Source organism: Panthera leo, chromosome B4 (genome assembly GCF_018350215.1).
Source record: "Panthera leo isolate Ple1 chromosome B4, P.leo_Ple1_pat1.1, whole genome shotgun sequence".
NCBI lineage: Eukaryota > Metazoa > Chordata > Mammalia > Carnivora > Felidae > Panthera > Panthera leo.
Genome location: NC_056685.1, coordinates 90,047,399 through 90,058,238, shown reverse-complemented (window position 1 = coordinate 90,058,238; position 10,840 = coordinate 90,047,399). Strand labels below are relative to the sequence as shown.

The 10,840-nt window shown below is 38.4% G+C and overlaps 1 protein-coding gene across 1 annotated transcript in view; it reads right to left on the bottom strand.

Moving 5' to 3' along the window:
* Positions 1–5,315: 5,315 nt before the first annotated feature.
* LEMD3 (LEM domain containing 3) overlaps positions 5,316–10,840 on the bottom strand; it is a 79,478-nt gene continuing 73,953 nt past the window's right edge. Inside the window, exon 14 of the transcript XR_006204935.1 lies at positions 5,316–7,298. The gene's annotated coding sequence lies outside the window, so the exon portion shown is untranslated. The remainder of the gene's footprint in view (positions 7,299–10,840) is intronic.

The following is a 10,840-nucleotide window of genomic DNA, read 5'->3' as shown; positions in this document are numbered from 1 at the left end:
CAAGGAAATGCATAACAGACACACACAAAATCTAGTATAAAATTGCACAGTGAAAATCGCTTTGGAAAGCAACGGAAGCATCACACTTTCTTGTGTGGAAGAGAAACATAATGAAAACAGCAGTTTTAAAAAATTTAGTGTGTAGCAGGCTATGAGGGGAAATCAGAAGAGTAGCGCTGGGAAGGCCACCCAGGCAGGTGCAGATACCCAGATTGGAGGTAGAGTCCCTAGTCTTAAGATATTAGCAGTAAGACTAGAGATAAACAAGGTGTTATGGCAGGAAAAGAGTTGCCAGAAAAAAATGCAGGATACCCAGATAAATCTGAATTCTAAATGAACACCAGATAATTTTTAGTATATCCTAAGTATTTCATGGAGCATTATTTATAGTTTATCTGAAACTCAGTTTAATTGGGAAGCCTATATTTTTCATCCTCATATCTTTCCGAGGCAGATTCTGAAATAAAATGTGTGCAATGTGACCACTGTGAAAGGGAGAGAAAGTCATCAAGAGCTAGTCCAGCTCTTTTGTGGCTCCTGAAGAGATCCATAAAGATGTCAAATAGTTCTTTACAGGCCTATTTATTTACCAGCCAGGGCATGAACTTTACTAATGTTGTGGCTTTATTCTATTCTCGATATTTGGGTTTTACACCATCCAGTACAATCTATATGAAAGTGTGTGTGCGCGCCTGCTTAACGTGTGGGTTAATCAGCAAAGAAACCACCAGCTCACAGCTGCCTGGAGAGAATTACTGAATAAGAAACGTGAATTGGAGGACCCGCAGTCAGTTTGTCTGTCATCCTCCACCTACATGTATGCATACACATGTACACACATATGCTCAGACAAGGACGTCCCTTTCAGTGGAGGAATAGGGGGAGTTGAAAGATTCAGAGAAGGAAGGCTTTTTGAGGTGGTAATACAAAACTGAAAGCAAGGCAGGCAGGAGCATTCAGGAGGGTGACTTTCTCCGTCTAAAAGGTCCCAACCCTTGAGATCTTATCCCCTGGGAGATGCAAGTGAAAACCCAAAATAGTGCTGCAGAGCTTTAACCTGTATCTCTCCTACTTAATGATGCTGTCTGATCTCCTTTACCAGGTGCTAGTGTCTCACCCGTGGAGGCTGAAAGGTCAAAACGACAAGGAGAAAGCAGTCTGGTTTCAACCCACTCCTTTTGTAAACAGAGGGGCAGACTCGGATTCGGAACTGATGATCACTCGTACCCAAGAACAGCGCATGGTAAAACCAGAAGGCCCACAGTGCATATGGCTGGGGAGCATTCTGGAGAAGACAGGTGGAGGAAATACTAAGGTCAGCCTTGATGATCGACCCGTGGCTTAGCGAAGGCTGCCTCGGAGCAGAAGTGAGTATTGCGAACTTTGGGATAATAGAGCTGTGGAGCAAGATTTGAATTCTACTACTGAATTCTCAACAGTAATAGAATATTGAAAAGGAAAGTCTTCTTTTGCGACTTCCCATAGTGTAATAAGTGCTTCATAAATAAATACTGTTGACTGGCCCTTCAGATGGGGTTAGGTGGATAGGGGATTGTTGAAGGGGGAAGGAGAGAGGTGGTTAAGGGAGGTTTATGCATGTCTAACTCTCATGGGAAAAACCGATGGAAACTATCAAACAGAACTATCACCCACTTAGCTTTCCACAGTGGCATAAAAGGAAAAAAAAGGGAAAAAGAAGTTCTTTCTAAATACCATTATATTCTGCTCCCAGTGGTAACAGATAATTATAACTAGAACTACAAGTGAAATTGGCTTGATTAACGAAAATATGTAATTCTTTGGCATCTAAAGCTCTGAAAACTCAAGATACTTAGTGAAAAGAAACCCCAAAAGACATTTACTATAGTGTTCGAAGTAAAAGCAAAGCATTAAACAATAAAAACATGTTCCAAATGAATCAAATGATGCTCAGCTAATTTCATGTTGCTTCACATCAATAAAGAAAAATACAATAAGAAATCTACACCTTCAGTAAGCCTATGTTATAAATATGAATGAAATAGCTCTGAACTATTTCCAACTTTGCCTCTCAAATTCCTTCGGTCTGACGGTAGAACATATTATTTCCTGTTCCCATACTCCGTGGGAAGTGGCACACCCATTTCAATCTTCGTCATTTGTTTCCTGTATCAGGATTCATGGGAAGAATTGTTTTGGTGCTGCCTACCCTAGGTTGCTCACTCAGGTCCAGAAGCCATCTGGCAATGATTCTCAAACTTTTGTGAGAATTACCTGGAGAGCCCGTCACTATCCTGGGATCTTTCCCAGATAAAGTGATTCAGCAGGTTTGGTGAAGGATACAGGAATCTGCATTTCTAATAGTACCCTAGATGATTCTAAGACAGGTGGTCCACATGTCGTTCTTTGAGAAATTCTGGTTTAACCGGAGTAATTTTCATTTCTACCTTCCAACCGAGGAGGGTAAGTTTCAACCTCTCCTTTCTATAATGCCCATAACAGAGATAGACAGGATTATAGGAAAATACATGAGGGCACATACAACACAGCTTTCATGACCTTTACAAAACATATATGCTTATTCATAATCCAAATAATCAGGAAATTCAAAGAATTTTCATTTTACCCTGTACTGAGGTTCATTATGAAATGAGGCACTGTGGGGCGCCTGGGTGGCTCAGTCGGTTAAGTGTCTGACTTCAGCTCACGTCACGATCTCATGGTTTGTGAGTTCGAGCCCCACGTCGGGCTCTGTGCTGACAGCTCAGAGACTGGAGCCTGCTTCAGATTCTGTGTCTCCCTCTCTCTCTGCCCCTCCCCTGCTTGTGCTCTGTCTCTGTTTCTCAAAAATAAACGCTAAAAAAAATAAAATCTGAGACCCTTGTATTAAGACAAAAAAAAAAAAAAAAAAAAAAGGAGGCACTGAAAGATTCTGAGCTGCTTCCTGAGCCATCAATGATTAAATTAAGCTCCCCAGAGTTGTAGTGCTGTGAATATTTTATTGTATTCTTTGAAAAGTGGTTTTTTTTAAATCAGAATATAACTCTTAGGTAACTAAAATAACTTAATTCATCAAGACATATCTTTAAAAATTACTCCAGGTAAGTAGGAATTTTCTGTACCCATCTCTCTATTACTAAAATATGATATTTTATCACGATATTCACGATAAGTACATATTTTTTCTGAACATAATGAAAATGGCATACTTCTCTAAACATTTCAGCTACGTGAGGCAATATTTATTCTACCGATCTCCAAATATGATAAGGTTGCCTTATAACTAAATAGTATTTGAAGTACATTCAGCTGCCCTTGAGGAAAACCAGGAAAAGCAATTTTGATTTTTCCATGTTATTAAAGCATAGTGGAAAATGAAAATGGTAATTTTGTATATAATTAGACTGAGTTTTATTTTTTTTACTTTTTATTTAAAAAAAAATTTTGGGGGCGCCTGGGTGGCTCAGTCAGTTAAGCGTCCGACTTCGGCTCAGGTCATGATCTCGTGGTCTGTGAGTTTGAGCCCCGCGTCGGGCTCTGTGCTGACAGCTCAGAGCTTGGAGCCTGCTTTGGATTCTGTGTCTACCTTTCTCTCTCTCTGCCCTTCCCCTGCTCATGCTCTCTCTCTCTCTGTCAAAAATAAATAAACATTAAAAAATAAAAATTTTTAAATTTAAAAAAAATAAAAATAAAAAATAAATTTTTTGGGGGGGCGCCTGGGTGGCTCAGTCGGTTAAGCGTCTGACTTCGGCTCAGGTCATGATCTCGCAGTCCGTGGGTCTGAGCCCCGCGTCGGACTCTGTGCTGACAGCTCAAAGCCTGGAGCCTGTTTCAGATTCTGTGTCTCCCTCTTTCTCTGACCCTCCCCTGTTCATGCTCTCTCTCTGTCTCAAAAATAAATACATGTTAAAAAAATAATAATAAAAATTAAAAAAAAATTTTTTTTAACATGTATTCATTTTTGAGAGTGAGAGAGACAGAGCATGAGTGGGGGAGGGGCAGAGAGAGAGGGAGACACAGAATCTCAAGCAGACTCCAAGCTCTGAGCTGTCATCACAGGGCCCGACGCGGGGCTCGAACCCACGGACCGTGAGATCATGACCTGAGCTGAAGTCAGAAGCTTAACCTACTGAGCCACCCAGGCGCCCCTAGACTGAGTTTTATTGAGATATGACATACAATAATTTTTGAAACTGAGGTTTTATTTAAATGTGAAACCATGTAAAATTTACAATGACGAATAACAGAAGGGGTGGACACACAACGCTCGTGGCTAGCTCTTCCAATGTGAGAAGACGATTCAGCCCACAATACTGCCCACAGAAACAATGTCTCCTGCTCACTGTCTGCTTTTCACTCTTCTCTGTTGCTCCTGGTACCTTCCAGGGAGGTACACCATACAACAGAGCCTCATTATTACCGAACATGTATTGCATAAAATTAATTTCTAAGACTTCTATAGTTAAAAGATTATACCAGCCTTTATGTCTAGAGTCACAGTAAGGAACATTCTAATAACACAGGACTGATTGTGGACAATCATTTTCAAGATTTACCGGCTTCCATTGGTGAAACACAACATCCCAGTCGGGCGCTGACACCACTCTAATGACCGACACTACCCTAGTTCCAGTGATAATTCTTGAACACTATCATAGCTGAGATCTGAACCTCAATGTTATTCATATTGAGAAAAATAAATTCACACTTAGACTTTCTACCTTTTTGAAGCAGAAACACTTGAGTATAAAAAGAAAGAATCTGGGGACAAAATAGTTAGAAAAAAATAACAATAAAATGCATTTCAGAGAGATGAGAAGACTAAAAAGGTATACCATTTCAAAGTAAAATAAAATGGGAGAATACGTTAGTCTCAAAAGAACAAAAACAGTTAATAGTGAAGAACAACAAAAGCTTGTTTCAGAAATGGAAGGAACCACTGGGTGGTTCAGTTAAGTGACCGACTTTGGCTTGGGTCATGGTCTCGAGGTTCGTGAGTTTGAGCCCCACATTGGGCTCTCTGCTGTCAGCATGGAACCTGCTTTGGATCCTCTGTCTCCCTCTCCTTGTCCCTTTCCTGCTCTCTCCCTCACACAAAAATAAGCATTTTAAAACATACATATTTTTAAGAAATTAAAAAAAAAGAGTCATTTAGAAATGAAGGAAGAGGGGTACCTGGGTGGCTCAGTCGGTTAAGCGTCCAACTTCAGCTCAGGTCATGATCTCACAGCTTGTGAGTTCGAGCCCCGCGTCGGGCTCTGTGATGACAGCTCGGAGCCTGGAGCCTGCTTCGGATTCTGTCTCCCTCTCTTTCTCTGCCCCTCCTCCACCTGCACTCTGTCTCTGTCTCTGTCTCTCAAAAATAAATAAACATTAAAAAAAAATGAAGGAAGAAGTCAAAACTTAGGTTTCCAAACTGCACCCAATAGGGACACACTAGAGAACTTACCATTAATGTTTATTTTAGGGTTTTGGTACATAATTTTTATCAGATTTAGGAGGTTCCCTTCTGGTTTGTTAAAAATTACTTTTTTACAAAAAGATATATGGATATAGAATTTTATTAGATGGTTTACTGCATCTATATGAGATGATCATATTTATTTCATGTATTCTGTTAATGTAACAAATTATATGGATTTTTCTAATGTCAAACCAGCCCCGCATTCCTCCTGGATAGATCCAACTTGGTCATGGTGTATACTTACTTGTGTGTTGCAGAATTTGGTTTGCTGGCCATTTTGGTTTGGGGATTTTTGCATCTTTGTTCAGTGAAATCGGCCTAGAAATTTTCCCTTTCTGTTTTCTGCATCAAGGCTACGCTCATCATGAGTATCCCCCTCCCCCACCCCCGACCTTTTTCTATTTGCTGGAATAGAGAATATGTAATTTTAAAAGGGAAGCACTGAAGAGATGATAAATTTTGAAAGGTCTCTCTTACGCATGATCACTGTTTGAGTGACTACGTTGAAGAAGAGCAAAGGGATATTAAAAATAAATCACATTTTCAAGTAGTTGCTCTCATAGACCTTGATTTAGAATCCCAACAGGGATATTACATCATGGGCCTTTTACATTGTTTCATTTCATTCTCTCCATTACACAATTATCATTGTTGTAACAATGAGGAAACTGAGTCTTACCACCACTTAAATAACTTGCTTAGGGTCATACAACTGAAGGGTCAAAGCTGAAATTGGAGCATGGGTCTCATTCCAGAGCATGTGCTCTTGAGCACCCCTCCTTTTTTCTTTTCTTTTTGATCCCTCAATGCAGGGATCCAGTGTTTTGGAAGACTTTTCACACACCTGCTGACAGTAATAACCCACAGGTCTGCAGCCAAAATAAACACAGCTCTTTTCCAAAGTGCTGAAATTACAGAAAGTCTAAAATGCCTGAGCTTTGTTGCCAAAGGTTGATAATGATTCAAAATATACTAATAGGGGAGATCAAATTAAGAAAATAGACTATAAACAATTATGGGAATCCTAATTAAGGTAAACATTTTAAATATATGTAATAAATGTTCATGGAGAAGTTTTGTAAAATACGTATGTAATCCAACACATTGGGCTTCACTGCTAAATTTTGGAGTATCTCCCTCCAATTGCATATATTTAGTATATGCCTTTCACGCTAGACACAGTTTTTCATTTCTAACAATTCTGATATAGAAACTCATTTTAGAAGCAAAGGTGTCTAAAAAAAAAAAAAATTACTGACAAAGTTACAAAAGAAAAGATTGCTATCTGCCTGAAGTCCAGTTTCGGCCAGAGGACCGATGTTTGCTTACCTGGGGGAACTTACCAATTGTGAGCATGACATTTTCTCTCTGCTTGAAGTTTTTTGGATCGTGGTGGTGGTAGGAATTAGAACCACGCTCTGAATGGGGACCAACTAGTTTCTTTGCTGTCCCTTTCCAGAGACGAGTCTACTTCTCATTTATTCTGACTCCGCCTACCTTTATGCCAGGGTCTTCTATCAGATTTCATATCTTGGGTGTTATTTTTATTGTTTTCTTTCTTAGTGCCAGAGAAAATGATGCCTCTTCCAAATAATAGTATCTTAGATGAAATATAGTATATTTGAAATAACGTACATGCAATTTAAGCAGCCTACAGACAGTATTTTCCATACCGTATGTATTCTCCAAAGACATTATTTTAGTGATTACCCAGGATTCCATATTATAATCCATAATCCATTATTCTCATTTTTGTAGAATTCAATTGCTTCTCATTTTTTACAGTATAAGGCTGTGATGAATATCATTTCATGTATCTTCATGTCATTTCTGATCATTGCTTCAGACCAAACTCCTAAATTAAAGCATAAGGTCTAAGGTATGAAGATTAAGACATTTTTTAATGCATTGCCAAATTGACCTATAAAAATGCTCATCACTTTACATAACTACCAGCATTTATATAAGGGGCTTATTTCCCCTAAACTTAAATAATATCTGCCAAATTTCTTATGTAATAAAAAACTTTCTCAATTGTTCATTAATTCGTATTTATTTCTGTGGCTGGATGTTTCACATTAGTTGCTCATTTACAGCTCCTCATTTGTGGATCATCTCCAAATGTCATTTGGCTATTTTTCTGTCAGGATGTTAGTCTTTTATGTTAGGATGATTTTTATTTGTAGAATGCTATTGCACTGTTGGTGGGAATGCAAACTGGTGCAGCCGCTCTGGAAAACAGTGTGGAGGTTCCTCAAAAAATTAAAAATAGACCTACCCTATGACCCAGCAATAGCACTGCTAGGAATTTACCCAAGGGATACAGGAGTACTGATGCATAGGGGCACTTGTACCCCAATGTTTATAGCAGCACTCTCAACAATAGCCAAATTATGGAAAAAGCCTAAATGTCCATCAACTGATGAATGGATAAAGAAATTGTGGTTTATATACACAATGGAGTACTACGTGGCAATGAGAAAGAATGAAATATGGCCCTTTGTAGCAACGTGGATGGAACTGGAGAGTGTGATGCTAAGTGAAATAAGCCATACAGAGAAAGACAGATACCATGTTTTCACTCTTATGTGGATCCTGAGAAACTTAACAGAAGTCTATGGGGGAGGGGAAGAAAAAAAAAAAAAAGAGGTTAGAGAGGGAGAGAGCCAAAGTATAAGAGACTCTTAAAAACTGAGAATAAACTGAGGGCTGACGGGGGGGTGGGAGGGAGGGGAGGGGAGGGTGGGTGATGGGTATTGAGGAGGGCACCTGTTGGGATGAGCACTGGGTGTGGTATGGAAACCAATTTGACAATACATTTCATATTTTAAAAAAACATTAAAAAAAAGAATGTTACTGCAAATCATATATGCTGCTGTGTCTTCCCATTTGCTTGTTTTTAAATTTCTTAGAATTTTTAGATGTACTGATCATTTTTGTTTCAATATAACCATATGTAGCATTTTTCTTTCCGATTTCTTTCTTTGTTTCTGTGCTAAACCCTACATCAAATGTTTTCCTCTAACTTTTCTTTTATGACTATTGCTCAACTCTTCATTCCTCCTGGAAATTATCTAGGTATGTGTAAAGGACCAGGAACAAGTAAAAACTGCACAAGGCTGATACTAATGTAAATTGATGATATGATCTAATATGAAAATAGAATGAGGGTGAATTCAGATTCAGGAAAAAGTCTAATCTGCCCCCTCAATCCAATTTCTGCTACAATCTATTTTCTTCCCTAAACCAGATGACTCTGTTTGCATAATGATACTATTCATGTTCCCATTGTTTACAGCTAATTGCTTATAACAGTGCTCCCCAGAATTTTTTTTTTTTTTTTAATTTCATGGCATAGAAAGAAAAGGAAAAGCATTGTACAGTGCACAGTTAAATGGGAGCGGCTACATAACAGCTGCCAGAGTTAAGGAGGCCTTGAGCTCCACCACTCGAAGGGCACGTTAGCACATCCGTAACCTGTGGCATAACACTTGAGAAGGTTTGTTACGGAAAGGGCTCGGCTACTTATCAGGTTACTCTGATAAGATTTCCTTCTCTGCAGATATGTTGCTAGGCTTCTGTAAAATAGAGCTGGTAGTGATGTAGAGAAGCCCAACTATGACTGTCAAATAAAAAAGAAAGCCCTGGGGCGCCTGGGTGGCTCAGTCGGTTAAGCGTCCGACTTTAACTCAGGTCACGGTCTCACGGTCCATGAGTTCGAGCCCTGCGTTGGGCTCTGGGCTGATGGCTCAGAGCCTGAAGCCTGCTTCCGATTCTGTGTCTCCCTCTCTCTCTGCCCCTCCTCCGTTCATGCTCTGTCTCAAAAATAAATAAACGTTAAAAAATAAAAAATAAAAAAGAAAGCCCTGAACAAAATAAGCATCAGGAAACTATCCTCCTGCCCTTTTGTTCTGGACCTCGCCATGGCAAGGAGAGGATACTATACGTGACGAAGACAACACAATACTTTTTGTGTTATTGAGGCATATGAAACTTGCAGGACTCAAAGGCCCTGGCATTAGTTACATTAAGGTTCTTAGTCTCTTAATTTTATTGAACGATCTACTTTTCCTGATTTTAAAATCACCTTAAAAAACTTTTTAATGAAAAAAAAGTCACCTTTATCATATAATGCTTTTTTAAAAAATATATAATTTATTGTCAAATTGGCTCACAGTGTGTAAAGTGTGCTCTTGGTTTTTGGGGTAGATTCCCATGGTTCATCACTTACATACAACACCCAGTGCTCGTCCCAACAAGTGCCCCCCTCAATGCCCATCACCCATTTCCCCTCTCTCACTCCTCCATCAACCATTTGTTCTCTGTATTTAAGAGTCTCTTATGGTTAGCCCCCTTCCCTCTCCGTTTGTAACTATTTTTTTTCCCCTTCCCTTCCCCTCATGATCTTCTGTTAAGTTTCTCAAGTTCCACATATGAGTGAAAACATTATCATACACTGAATTCCTATATACCAAAGTGTCCTCATAACTCAAGTATTCATTGACCATGCAATCTGTTATTGATGTTGAGTCATAACATAAAATACTCTTACTTAAAAGTAAGGGCCTCTTTTCATATCTTTCTCTGCTTTACAGTATCATCTATGTTAATGCCTGTGTTTGCCAGTGTCTTCCAGAATGTCATTCAAAAATACAATGCAAGTGCAATGAAAATTCATTACAAAGTAAGCTAGCAAATCTCACAAAATATGTCAGATTTCATGAAGTTGATAAAGATGATGGAGAACTGTTCAAATCATGAGCAGAGCTAAGAATGTGTCAGTGCAGCTTGCAATCAAAGGGCAGAAGCCAAGGCCAAAAGGGCAACGACACAAGAAGTGTATAAAGGAATGGTCTGATTAGAAAGAAACCCTTACAAAAATGAAGTCTAGGAAATTTTTGAAAAATGATTCAATTAAGGAGGAGAAATCAAACATGAAATGAAAATTAGCATTTCATGTTTCAAATAATTTTGTCAAGAAAAATGCCAAAAGTTATTTCTAAAAGTTAAAATATTTAGAAGTTAACTTCATTATATAGAAAATAAGTTTATTTTTATATTTTTAGCAAAATATTTCAAGTTAGTTTTAGTAAAACTAGTTATTATAAAAATTTGATCCTTGATTTAAGTGGATTTAATGTAAGTGACCTTCTGGTACCAGTTATACTCGATAATTATCTGTTTCAAGGTATTAATTGTCTACTCCTATATTTGTGTAACAGTGTTAACACAGATTTAATTTGCTTTCATATCTGATAGGGCCAGTCTCTGCTTTTCAATCATATTTTAACTTTAAAAACTTACTCTTTTTTGTTTATCCTTTTAGCTGATATCATAGAAATTCACTTAAAAGCCCTAAAAATTAATTTAAATCTATTGGAATCTTTATTGGAATTC